The 12,877-nt window shown below is 40.4% G+C and overlaps 1 long non-coding RNA gene across 1 annotated transcript; it reads left to right on the forward strand.

Annotated features, from left to right (window-relative positions):
- Positions 1–10: 10 nt before the first annotated feature.
- On the forward strand, positions 11–969 carry LOC112190327. The gene is made up of 3 exons (XR_002932354.2): positions 11–79; positions 269–352; positions 610–969. It is a non-coding gene; the product is annotated as an uncharacterized LOC112190327 (long non-coding RNA).
- The last annotated feature ends 11,908 nt before the right edge of the window (positions 970–12,877 follow it).

A 12,877-nucleotide genomic window follows, 5' to 3' on the forward strand; every position in this document is an offset into this window, starting at 1 on the left:
TTGTAATGAGTGGTCTTCTTTTGTTTTGTAGATATCGGTAACAGCAAGCTATCAAAATTTGCAAGTATTTTGAATTGAGGTACAAATGTTTAAATGATGTTGCTAATAAAATTTAAAGTGTGATGTTAATTATTATTGAATGAGTTTGTTCACAATCTGCAAATCAATTTTAAAGACATGTGAACAAAGCTTGATAAGATAATCAATATGATTTGATTGTTGAAAGATTGGTTCATCTGAGACGTCTAATCCTTTTATTGTTTTGCAGGAAAATTTGGGTACAGCAAGAAGGAAGATCTTGAATTACTATTATTTTACAGTAATCAGGAAACTGGGAAAAGAGATGAAATAGGTAAGCACTGGACATTACTATTAAATTGAAGTTTCTCGAAATTAAAATGCATCACGTATGCCTACAAAGGTTTTATTGTGATGGAGTTAGATGCTATTGAAACCTAATGGATTATGGATTGCTTAGTTTGGTTTTGATACATCCAGGTTGCATGTTATGGAATTTGAGAAAGGATCAAATTTCTGTGGATAGTTCTATAGTTGTTATTCTGACTCATTGTCAAGTATCTTAAAAATTTGATCATGGTGATTTTGCAGCTTCTGACCTTGACAGTAACACAGCATATAAAGAGCAAGCAAAGGCAAAGATCATTTTGCCTTACTGGGGAAAGTTATGGAAGTAAGGGAGAAGTCAGTCAATGCAACAGAGAAGTCAGCAGAAGAGCAAAAATCACAAACCTAGAGGTAGCTAGAGGAACAATTGGAAAGAGGATAGTTTCTGGATTAACTCAAAAATTCCATTTAACAGCATGAGAAGCATGCTAAGGCATTGCAGAAGCTGTTAGAAGAGAGGAAGAAGCATTTGGAATCGGTTTCCAAGAGAGCAAGCTTGAACATGATGTCAGACAAATTGAATTGCAGCTATTGGAGAATGACGCTCCTGCTGTTAATGATAGAGGCTTGTAGTTGAAAATGAGTGAGCAATCCATGAAGAAAGGTGAGATTAATATTAGAATGAGCACGTGTCAATGACATGAAATTTGCTTTGAATGTTTGACCATATTTTTAACACCATTTCTACAATTTTTTCTTCATATCAGCCGCTTAAAAGCCAACAATTCTTTGCTTTCTCATATAACCATTTTTCAATTTACCCATCATTTGAACTCTTCAACTCTCTTCATATAATTCTTAATGTGATTTGTTTATAGTTTCTTTCCATGCATTTAGTTTCCATTGTTTGGTTTGGTCTTTTGCATAACACCCATTAAGATTGAGTAGTTTGTGGTGAACTTATGGGGGCTAGATTGGCAAAAGCTGTACAGAAGTTGGGAAGATAATCTGTGCTGATTATTTCTTCTTTTGGATATGTAGGCAATTATTTTGAGCAACAGATGAATGACAACCAAAAAGATGAAGTGATTTGCGAGAGAAGCAAAACAATGAAGTGGTCTGCCAGTGATATGGTCTGGTCATTATTTTGTTTCTTTCCTCTTCAATTTTTCATCGTCGTTTATAGTATTTAGATTTGAATATGCATTTGTAGCCAAAATAATGAACATCAGTTGTGTTTGTTTAAAATCTGTAGAGTATGATTTGAAGTTATTTGTTGTGGTCAAAATTTTGGGTAACATGCTTCAATCTTGTGGCTGGAGAAATCAAAAGGGGCATGTAATCTCCAAGATTACTGTAAGGACAGCTACACTAGAATGAGCCTGAGATTCAATTAGGACAAAACTTCAATCTGTGTTTTGACCAATTGAATTTTAGGCTCATTATTTTGTATTTATCTTTACAGTATCCTTTAACATTAGATACCCCTTTTGAATTCTCCAGCAACTGGATTGAAGCATGTTAGCCAAAATCTTCCCTTGCAACTAAGAATTTAAAATTAAACCCAGTTTGCAATTTTCATGTAAATACAGATGGAGGAAAAACCTTTTTGAACAACCTCCACAACTAATAGCACCTTTTTGGATAGGCTAACAAGTCTTCAACAACTGCTGTCACTTTTGCTATAAATATAACTGGTGAAAGCACCATTTTGAAGAACCTCCGCTGACATGTAGTGACGAACATCAACACCTCTTTTCAGCAAACAGATCAAATGTAGCTAGGTTAGCTGACAGGACCCGACCCAAGAATCACCCCGAAACCTGGATACGAGCCTGCGGGGCCCACGTTAGGTGAAATCCAACCGAAAAATCGGCAGAACCTCCCCTAATATGGGCTACCCAAATAGTTCACAAACCTGGACATGCTTTCAACTATAACTTCTACTCAACCTACTATATCAAATTTACAATCCAAGCACATATATTACATCCGGAAAGTTCAAATCCCAACATAATCCTCCGTAAGCAACAACATCCATCAAACTTAAAAGAAAAGGTTTATCAGAGCAACACTAAACTAAGCCGATATCATACAAGGTAGGTTAAGTAATAACCTACGGACAAAAACGGAAGCGCTGATTTCTAAGTCCTTGAGCCTGGACGCGATCTCGGCAAATCTGAAATCTGGGCATTTGTAAACGAAGGGCCCAGGGGAAAACATATAAAATCCATTAGAGTGAGTGGACAAAACCGAAGCAAGAATTAGAACAATTTGTGCTATGCTTCCCCATTTCTCTTTTTAACAAAACCATCATGCAGCGAGACTTTATGAAATTCCAACTCAATCCTTTTTCCAATGAAACTCATTTGATGACTAGGAAGGACTGCTTCCTAGGCATATCATACCATCTGGGAGGGACTGCCAGCCAGATGACGCATCGGAAGGGACTGCCAACCGGAATAGGAGGCGGTGGTTAGTTGGGACTGCCAACTAGCCACAGGTAGTAGACGGGACTGCCGACTAACTACCTCAAGTCATCTGGAAGGGACTGCCAACCAGATGACACATCATATGGGACTGCCAACCGAGCTGTAGTCTGGACGGGACTGCCGACCAGACTATTACCTAGGAGGGACTGCCAAATAGGTAAAATACGCATGCGCCAAAACTGGCCTCCTTGTCAACTGCTTTCTTTTTAAATCCTTTACTTTCCACAAATCACATTTCCTCAAAATAATAAATCAACTGAAAACTTATTTCCATGCTGCATACATTATTTAAATAAAATAAAAGTCCACTCACAAGTGAGTCCCGCAGCTAACCCTGCTGCCTGCCTGTATCCTCCTCGCTCGAGGGCTCAGTACGTCCTGTCACAATACAATAGGATATAATTGACCATAATAAGGAAATACTCTCAAAATCAACTCATTCCCCTCAGAATAAGCATCCGTTATTCATAAATTGTTATAGAACTCCCACACTTCAATTCGGAATTAAAATTCTATAATTCCTTACAATCTCAATGCCCTCCAAATCAAAACAACTCAACCGATTTTTACTTTGATTCCTTAACCATTCCATGACCTCGCTTAATCTAAACCTTCACAAAGACCGTTCGATAACTTAACAAATTTTTAATTCACTTCCTTCAACACAATTTACCACCAATTTATAATATAAATCCTTTTCCAACAATTCCACATTCTTTCTTAATTTTTCTCCTTTGCAAAAAAATCACAATTTCAACTCTAACAATCTCAAATTCTCTCTAAATTTCCTTTTCCAAACCACAATTTCAACACCAAATTCCTCAACAATAAAGACCAATCCCACAATAACATTGACAATAAATTACCAAGAGATTAAGTCAAAAGATTCATCAACTAAAACATTTAAAACATCCAAAAATTCCAAATTTCTCTTTGACATTCGAAACCCAATATACTTCTTCAACCTCTCAACACTCTCAACTCAACACCAAAAACATGACAACAAATTCTCAACCCAAGATAATAATCTTAACCACCTTAGAACCACAACCAACATCAAACTCCAAGGAAACTCATTAACCAACAACCTTAAATCTAACACAACAATTCATAGACTACAACTAACAGTTCCTATACCTGCAACAACAACCAAATTCAAGTAGAAATAACCAGAAAAATCAAACAAGAACCCAAGAATTCGAGAGTTACTGTTCATGGTACTGTTCACAGTCTCAAACACCCTCAAATCTTCTTCCACCGATCAAAACGAGCTGCAATAAGGTTAGGAATACGTTCAGTACTTCCCCAACAACCAAAACCCCCAAAGAATCCGGCCGGAAATCGCCGGAAACCGGACATCAAAGCAAAAATCCATTTTTTCCCATTTCTGCAATTCTCCTCACATCTCCAAAACCAAAGCTACCCAAGGTGAAATACTTACATGGCTAGAAGGAGAAGGAAGAGAGGATCACGTCGTGCCCAAACTTTCGTCCTGGGGTGGCCGGACGGCGACGGAATCGCCGGAGAGAGGGGGAGCAGCGACGGAAGAAAAAAAAGAAGAAGAGGGGGGGGGGGGGGGTGACTCGGGTTCTACCCGTGCTCTCTCTCTTTCCTCTTTTTTTTTTTTTTTCCTGATTCTTTCCCTTTCTCTCTCTTCCATCTGTTTTAATCCTTCCTTACTACAAATAGAAGCTCACAAACAAAAGCCATGCCAAAAATAGAAATTTCTATTTTTGGTCATAACTTTTCCGATATAAATCCAATTTAAACAAACTACGTGTCCACGAACTCGATTTTTCGTATTCTACGACAATCTCAAATAAATTTTCTAATTTACCGGACTAAAGAAAAAGTCACTCCTCGGTCAACCACGGTAAAAAGTAACTAGTAAAGACTTTTAAGGTACGGGGCATTACAATCTTCCCTCCTTATAAAATTTCGTCCTCGAAATTGTACCTGTCAAGGAAAAAGATGTGGATACTGTTGCTTCATTTGATCCTCTGGTTCCCAAGTATCTTCTTCAATCAGGTGATTCCTCCACAATACCTTAACCAAAGGGATAACCTTACTTCGGAGTACTTGCTCACGACGATCAAGGATCGGTACTGGTTCTTCTTCATATGTTAGATCTTCTGTAAGTGTAATGGGTTGAGCTGGTAACACATGTGAAGGATCAGTGATGTACTTGCGAAGCATGGAGACATGGAAAACATCATGTACTTGAGATAGTTGTGGAGGTAAAGCCAAGCGATAAGCGACAAGACCAATTCGTTCCACAATCTCATAGGGACCCATATACCTTGGACTTAGTTTCCCTCATTTACTAAACCTTACCACACCCTTCCAAGGAGATAACTTCAGAAATACCCAATCACCAACTTGAAATTCAAGATGCTTCCTGTGTTTATCTGCATAGCTCTTCTGTCTGCTTTGAGCCGTCTTGAGTCTCTCTCTTATCACCTTAACTTTATCTGTTGTGATCTCAATAATCTCAGGACCAATAATTTGTCTTTCTCCCACTTCATCCCAACACAGGGGGTCCTACACTGTTTCCCATACAAAGCTTCGTAGGGAGCCATACCAATACTCGAATGGTAACTGTTGTTATATGCAAACTCCATCAAAGCCAAGTGCTTATCCCAACTTCCTTTAAATTGTAGAGAACAAGCCCTCAACATGTCTTCCAAAGTCTGTTTAGTCCGTTCAGATTGTCCATCAGTTTGAGGATGGAAAGCAGTGCTAAATTGTAATTTTGTTCCTAAACATTTGTGAACCTTCCTCCAAAACTTTGATGTATAGCGGGCATCGCGTTCGGAAACAATGGACTCGGGCACACCATGAGGCCTCACAATCTCATCCACACAGTCTTGTCAGTTTATCTACACTAAAATTTTCTTAAACCGCCAAGAAATGAGCTGATTTGGTGGGTCGATCCACAATCACCCAATACCATCATTACCCACCAGGGTGCGAGGTAACTTATACATAAAGTCCATGGTGAAATGTTCCCATTTCCATTCCGGAATTGGCAAAGGTTGTAACAAACCTGACGGCTTCTGTCTTTCTGCTTTCACTTGCTGGCATACAAGGCATCTACTCACAAAGGCTGCAATTTCTCTTTTCATGTTTGGCCACCAATAATATTCCTTAAGAGTACGATACATTTTTATACCACCAGTTTGTAGAGCATACACGGAACTATGAGCTTCATTAAGTATTTCCTGTTTAAGTAGGAACACAAAGTCTCTTTCCAAACATTAAAGTTCCATCTCTTCGAATAGAGAATTCAGGTTGCCAACCGCCACGAACACCTTCTTTAATCAACTCAATTCTTGGGTCAAGAGATTGTGCCTCACGCACTTATCAATGAACACTGGTCTCACATGGAAACTAGCCACCATGGCAACATCCTCATCAACCGATAACTCAACCCCAGTAGACCTCAATTCAGACAATAGCGGTACCCAAATGACCCCTAAATATGACAAAGTCACAGAGGCGTTCCTACTGAGTGCATCCACCACCACATTCGCCTTACCGGGGTGGTACTCTATGGTACAATTATAGTCTTCAATCAATTCCATCCATCTTCGTTGTCTTCGTTGTCACAAGGTCAAACCAAAACTCACACTTACTAAATTCAGCATACAATTGATTTATCCTCAAAGTCTCCAACACAATACTCAAATGCTCAGCATGTAACTCCTCTCTCTTAGAATAAACCAATATGTCATCAATGAACACAATCACAAAGCGGTCAAGATACGGGCGAAACACCCTGTTCATGAGATCTATGAAAGCAGCGGGTGCATTTGTCAACCCAAAAGGCATAACAAGGAACTCATAATGACCATAACGTGATCGAAAAGCAGTTTTGGCTACATCCTCCTCTTTAATCCGTATCTGATGATAACCAGACCTCAAATCAATCTTTGAGAAAACTTTAGCACCCCTCAACTGGTCAAACAAATCATCAATGCGGGGCAGGGGATATTTATTCCTTATAGTCACCCTGTTTAGTTTCCGGTAATCAATACAAAGCCTCAAAGTACCATCTTTCTTCTTCACAAACAACACAGGTGCACCCCAGGGAGATACACTAGGTCGTATAAACCCTTTATCCGTTAATTCATGCAATTGTATATATAACTCCTTCAGTTCCGCCGGTGCCATTCTATAAGGTGCTTAAGAGATGGGTGTTGTACCTGGAAGTAAATCAATGGTAAAGTCTATCTCTCGCATCGGGGGCAACCCAGGCAATTCTTCTGGAAATACATCTGGATAGTCACCAACAATAGGAATTTGGCTAAGATCCATAACTTCGGCATTTGAATTCACCACATGTGCCAAATAAGCTTGGCAACCCTTACTCAACATCTTCTTAGCAGTTAAAGCTGAGATCATGCAAGATGGGAGAACCTCCCGTTCACCATAATAGGTGACAACTGGCTTACTCGGACTCCGAAATAATACAGTACTACAAAAGCAATCCACTAAGGCATGATGCATCCATACGAAATCCATCCCTAGAATTACATCAAACTCCACTAACTCAAATGGAATCAAGTCCGCCTCTAAGGAAACTCCTTCTACAAACACTCCACAAAAACGATGTACCCATTCAATTCTATGTCTTTCCCCCGATGGTAGAACAACATGCCACTCTCCGAGTAGGAGAGATGGGGCACATTAGCAAAGAAAGAAAACCTCTTAGACATAAAGGAGTGAGAGGCTCCAGGATCAATCAGAATGAAAGCTGGTTGGCCAAAAATAATTAACATACCCATAATGTTGTTCGGTGCAGTACGACCCTCCTGCTGGGTCATAGCATGAAGACGGGCCTGGGTCACTGGACGCCCTCTCTGTCCACGACCTGGCTGAGTGCTGCTCCTGCCTGACAAACTGCCATGAGAACCTGTACTAGCAGCACCCACGGGGGTCTGACCCACACTCTGACTAGTAGTAGTGAAGACTCCCTGGGTCAACTGAGGGCATTCTCTCCTATAGTGACCCCACTGGCCACACTGGTAACAAGTCCCCACACCTGCCTGACACGGGCCCGCATGGTGCCTACCGCAAGTAGCACACTGGGGATAGTCTCTCGAAATCAACTGTCTACCAAAGCCTCCACTGGAACTAGCAGTGCCACCCCTGGACTGTCTCCTACCTGTCTGCCCAGGCCTCCTAAAGCGTCCCCTGAAGCGCTGATGAGAGCTAGAATCTGAACCGCTCAGTCTACTGCCTGATGACAATGCAGAACCCGAACTAGATGCAATTCTCTTGGATGGCCCCTGACTGGGATAGCCAATCTCTAAAAGTCGGGAACCGTCCAGATATCTAGCCTCACACCTTATAGCAGCCTCCACAGCTAATTTAAAAATCGGATAATCGTGAGGCGCCAACCAATCTCGATATATAGGTAGGAGGCCATTGATAAACTGATCAACCTTCAACTTTTCTGTCGCCACCAACTCAGGGGCAAACCGAGACAAAGCAATGAAACGCTCCTCATACTGCAACACAATCATCTCTTCAGTCTGCTTCAACTGAATGAAATCAAATCGGAGACGGTGCTGGGATGCCTGATTATAATACCGATTTGAGAACTCCGCCTTGAACTCTTCCCAAGTCATGGTAGTTGGGTCAAAACCCATATTCCTAGTACCCTGCTACCAAAGCCATGCATCCCCGTCTAGGAGGTCAATAGCCAAAGGAACCCTCCTAGCAGCTGGACAACCCAAGGATTCAAATACTCTCTCCATGCGGGTAATCCAGTCTCCTGCTACGGACTTCGTAGGAGCACTGGAAAAAGTATACACCCCATGGCGTCTGGCACGCTCCACCGTATAGTCAGTCCTAGGATTGGGGAGGGCCGCTGCAAAACGCTCAAACAACCACTCCACGGTCCGTAACAACCCACGAGGGACCTGCTCATCATCACCCTCACTAGCGGGTAAAGGGTCACTACTAGCACGAGATCTGCATCCGCGTCTCATTCCACCTGAATTTCCATGATTTAGTTACACCAAAGTATTTACACCAACAACAATTATCTTACACACTTGATATGTACTTCAGCACCGAAGAGTATATGATGGGGAACCGCTGCAGTCGGGCCATCACTCGGGAGGTACTTAATACTATCTAGCATGTAAGACAACTATAAGAAGATATCGGCCACAGAATCTAATAACCTAGTGCTCTGATACCAACTGACAGGACCCGACCCAAGAATCACTCCGAAACCTGGATACGAGCCTGCGGGGCCCACGTTAGGTGAAATCCAACCGAAAAATCAACAGAACCTCCCCTAATATGGGCTACCCAAATAGTTCACAAACCTGGACATGCTTTCAACTATAACTTCTACTCAACCTACTATATCAAATTTACAATCCAAGCACATATATTACATCCGGAAAGTTCAAATCCCAACATAATCCTCCATAAGCAACAACATCCATCAAACTTAAAAGAAAAGGTTTATCAGAGCAACACTAAACTAAGCCGATATCATACAAGGTAGGTTAAGTAATAACCTACGGACAAAAACGGAAGCGCTAATTTCCAAGTCCTTGAGCCTGGATGCGATCTCGGCAAATCTGAAATCTGGGCATTTGAAAACGAAGGGCCCAGGGGAAAACATATAAATCCATTAGAGTGAGTGGACAAAACCGAAGCAAGAATTAGAACAATTTGTGGTATGCTTGCCCATTTCTCTTTTTAACAAAACCATCATGCAGCGAGACTTTATGAAATTCCAACTCAATCCTTTTTCCAATGAAACTCATTTGATGACTAGCAAGGACTGCTTCCTAGGCATATCATACCATCTGGGAGGGACTGCCACCCAGATGACGCATCGGAAGGGACTACCAACCGGAATAGGAGGCGGTGGTTAGTTGGGACTGCCAACTAGCCACAGGTAGTAGACGGGACTGCTGACTAACTACCTCAAGTCATCTGAAAGGGACTGCCAACCAGATGACGCATCGGATGGGACTGCCAACCGAGCTATAGTCTGGACGGGACTGCCGACCAGACTATTACCTAGGAGGGACTGCCAACTAGGTAAAATACGCATGCGCCAAAACTGGCCTCCTTGTCAACTGCTTTCTTTTTAAATCATTTACTTTCCACAAATCACATTTCCTCAAAATAATAAATCAACTGAAAACTTATTTCCATGCTGCATGCATTATTTAAATAAAATAAAAGTCCACTCACAAGTGAGTCCCGCAGCTAACCCTGCTGCCTGCCTGTATCCTCCTCGCTCGAGGGCTCAGTACGTCCTGTCACAATACAATAGGATATAATTGACCATAATAAGGAAATACTCTCAAAATCAACTCATTCCCCTCAGAATAAGCATCCGTTATTCATAAATTGTTATAGAACTCCCACACTTCAATTCGGAATTAAAATTCTATAATTCCTTACAATCTCAATGCCCTCCAAATCAAAACAACTCAACCGATTTTTACTTTGATTCCTTAACCATTCCATGACCTCGCTTAATCTAAACCTTCACAAAGACCGTTCGATAACTTAACAAATTTTTAATTCACTTCCTTCAACACAATTTACCACCAATTTATAATATAAATCCTTTTCCAACAATTCCACATTCTTTCTTAATTTTTCTCCTTTGCAAAAAAATCACAATTTCAACTCTAACAATCTCAAATTCTCTCTAAATTTCCTTTTCCAAACCACAATTTCAACACCAAATTCCTCAACAATAAAGACCAATCCCACAATAACATTGACAATAAATTACCAAGAGATTAAGTCAAAAGATTCATCAACTAAAACATTTAAAATATCCAAAAATTCCAAATTTCTCTTTGACATTCGAAACCCAATATACTTCTTCAACCTCTCAACACTCTCAACTCAACACCAAAAACATGACAACAAATTCTCAACCCAAGATAATAATCTTAACCACCTTAGAACCACAACCAACATCAAACTCCAAGGAAACTCATTAACCAACAACCTTAAATCTAACACAACAATTCATAGACTACAACTAACAGTTCCTATACCTGCAACAACAACCAAATTCAAGTAGAAATAACCAGAAAAATCAAACAAGAACCCAAGAATTCGAGAGTTACTGTTCATGGTACTGTTCACAGTCTCAAACACCCTCAAATCTTCTTCCACCGATCAAAACGAGCTGCAATAAGGTTAGGAATACGTTCAGTACTTCCCCAACAACCAAAACCCCCAAAGAATCCGGCCGGAAATCGCCGGAAACCGGACATCAAAGCAAAAATCCATTTTTTCCCATTTCTGCAATTCTCCTCACATCTCCAAAACCAAAGCTACCCAAGGTGAAATACTTACATGGCTAGAAGGAGAAGGAAGAGAGGATCACGTCGTGCCCAAACTTTCGTCCTGGGGTGGCCGGACGGCGACGGAATCGCCGGAGAGAGGGGGAGCAGCGACGGAAGAAAAAAAAAAGAAGAGGGGGGGGGGGGGGGGGGGGGGGTGACTCGGGTTCTACCCGTGCTCTCTCTCTTTCCTCTTTTTTTTTTTTTTTCCTGATTCTTTCCCTTTCTCTCTCTTCCATCTGTTTTAATCCTTCCTTACTACAAATAGAAGCTCACAAACAAAAGCCATGCCAAAAATAGAAATTTCTATTTTTGGTCATAACTTTTCCGATATAAATCCAATTTAAACAAACTACGTGTCCACGAACTCGATTTTTCGTATTCTACGACAATCTCAAATAAATTTTCTAATTTACCGGACTAAAGAAAAAGTCACTCCTCGGTCAACCACGGTAAAAAGTAACTAGTAAAGACTTTAAGGTACGGGGCATTACATTAGCCTAGAAATAGAACAATATATTTTTGACAAGCTGTGTCAACAGCAGTTGTATTGTATATTTGTACATTATCAGAACATTCACATTAATGGTAATGTTAGTTGCAAACATAAATCTGTAGCCATCCAAACTTGCAAATTTTGTTTGAACACCCGCAGTAACGCGCGGGCACCTATTCTAGTTCCTACTGTTCTTGAGTTCTAGGAGTCTCTACTTCCCCAAATGAACCCTTTGTCTTCAAGAATAAGAAACTGATAACCGAAAATACTCACTGCCACACAGCAAGAGAGAACACACTATCTTATGCAAGGAGCAGAGCCCCGACTATCATGAGCAAGGTGTAGAGCACCGATAAACTACAAGCCTTAGATGTGGTGGAAAATTACTCTACCGTCGAAGATCTCCGAGGTGCTAGAGAGAAAAACCGACCCCTAACTAGAGTTTTAAGAGAGAATTGAACCGCAAATCTATGTTTATTATATAAGTGTCTTTTCACACTGATTAGTATATAGGGAAGAGTCACCAGGTGGTTTAGACTTTTTTTTGTTAAATACGAAAGGGAGCTTCTATTCATACCTCCCAAATTAGCATTTGGACCTCTTTCAGTTTCAATTCCTATAATACCGTTTGAAAGAAACAAGAAAAACAGCCAGAATCCTACCCAACCACAACCTCATCTCCAGGTCTATTTCTCCCTCAATCTCTTTGTTTCTCTTTCTCTCTTCTTGCATATAATTAAATTGCCAAAGTAACCGAGTACACCATTAATATTATATCCATTCATGATCAAATTCTTTCATGATAAACAATCGATGAAGTTTTATTATAAATATGGTTCAATTGATTGCTTAGAATCAATCAGTTACAAGAAAAAAAGGAAGAAAAAAAAACCAACAATCTTTACGTGAGTAATAGTACCGGTGAGATAGGAAAGAGAATTAAAATTATGCTTTTAGATAAAGGATGGGAGGAGAGTAGTGGGATGATTAGAACTGTGATGATGAAGATGAAGGTGGGAGAATGAGAGTACAGTGAACTTGTGAAGGTTAAGAAGAAAGCATAGAAGCTATAGGCTGAGGTTTTTTTTTGTTTTCCTTTCTTCCTATTTTTTTTCAGAGGGCATTACAGGAATAAAAATTGTTCAAAAATTGTGGGAGGTCTAGATGCAAATTTGAGAGGTATGAATAGAAGCATTCAATAC

Source organism: Rosa chinensis, chromosome 1, assembly GCF_002994745.2.
Source record: "Rosa chinensis cultivar Old Blush chromosome 1, RchiOBHm-V2, whole genome shotgun sequence".
In the NCBI taxonomy this organism is placed as follows: Eukaryota; Viridiplantae; Streptophyta; class Magnoliopsida; order Rosales; family Rosaceae; genus Rosa; species Rosa chinensis.